General features: G+C 31.1%; 1 protein-coding gene across 1 annotated transcript in view; it reads right to left on the reverse strand.

The window, feature by feature from the left end:
* The window catches only part of LOC119582270 (organic cation transporter protein-like), an 11372-nt gene that overhangs the window by 10353 nt on the left and 324 nt on the right, over nucleotides 1-695 (reverse strand). The window lies entirely within an intron of this gene.

Consider the following 695-nt stretch of genomic DNA (forward strand, 5'->3'; position numbering starts at 1 on the left):
CCCCTCCTAGCATAGGTAGTATCAATTTCTTCATCTAATTTTAATACACCTGGAGTAAAAAATTAATCTGGTCGTGGACGATATTTCTTTTGTAGCTAATTAGCAAAGATTTTGTGATAGACACTGAATGTTTTTTAATGCTACCCTTTATTGTTTATTGCTTTAAAATTCCTGAACGTTCGGTGCCTTACAGATGTGGTAAAAGAGAGGTTATTTTCGCAACTTTCATATATGAGCATAACATTTGGGACAAGTTGGCGTTTTTTTTTCTAAAACTGCAAAGAGATTTAAAAGCCTTTATTTTGGCATTTTTGTGAGGGTTGTGAGGAATAGAAGGGAAACTCTTATAAAGAGCATTTTCTCTTAATTTCTAAACGGTAAATGCACAGCTGAATCCAAAACCTCCCCCGAAAAGTCGGACTAATTTCTGATCACATTCTGGATGCTACCAGATATCATTAGTAATAAGGAAAGAGATAAAGATTAGTTATTCTACATAAACTGATATTAATTGAAGTAGATTAAGATAAGTTAATACACAATCTTTTCGATCACTTATAAATTAAAAGATAATTAATAATGGCGTAATAATAACAAGATAACGGTCGTTATGAATGTGTTAATAATGAAGATGATAACAGTGATGATAGTTTTTAAAATGAATTTATAAACAAGAGGAAAAATCGCCATTACAT

Source organism: Penaeus monodon, chromosome 15 (genome assembly GCF_015228065.2).
Source record: "Penaeus monodon isolate SGIC_2016 chromosome 15, NSTDA_Pmon_1, whole genome shotgun sequence".
NCBI lineage: Eukaryota > Metazoa > Arthropoda > Malacostraca > Decapoda > Penaeidae > Penaeus > Penaeus monodon.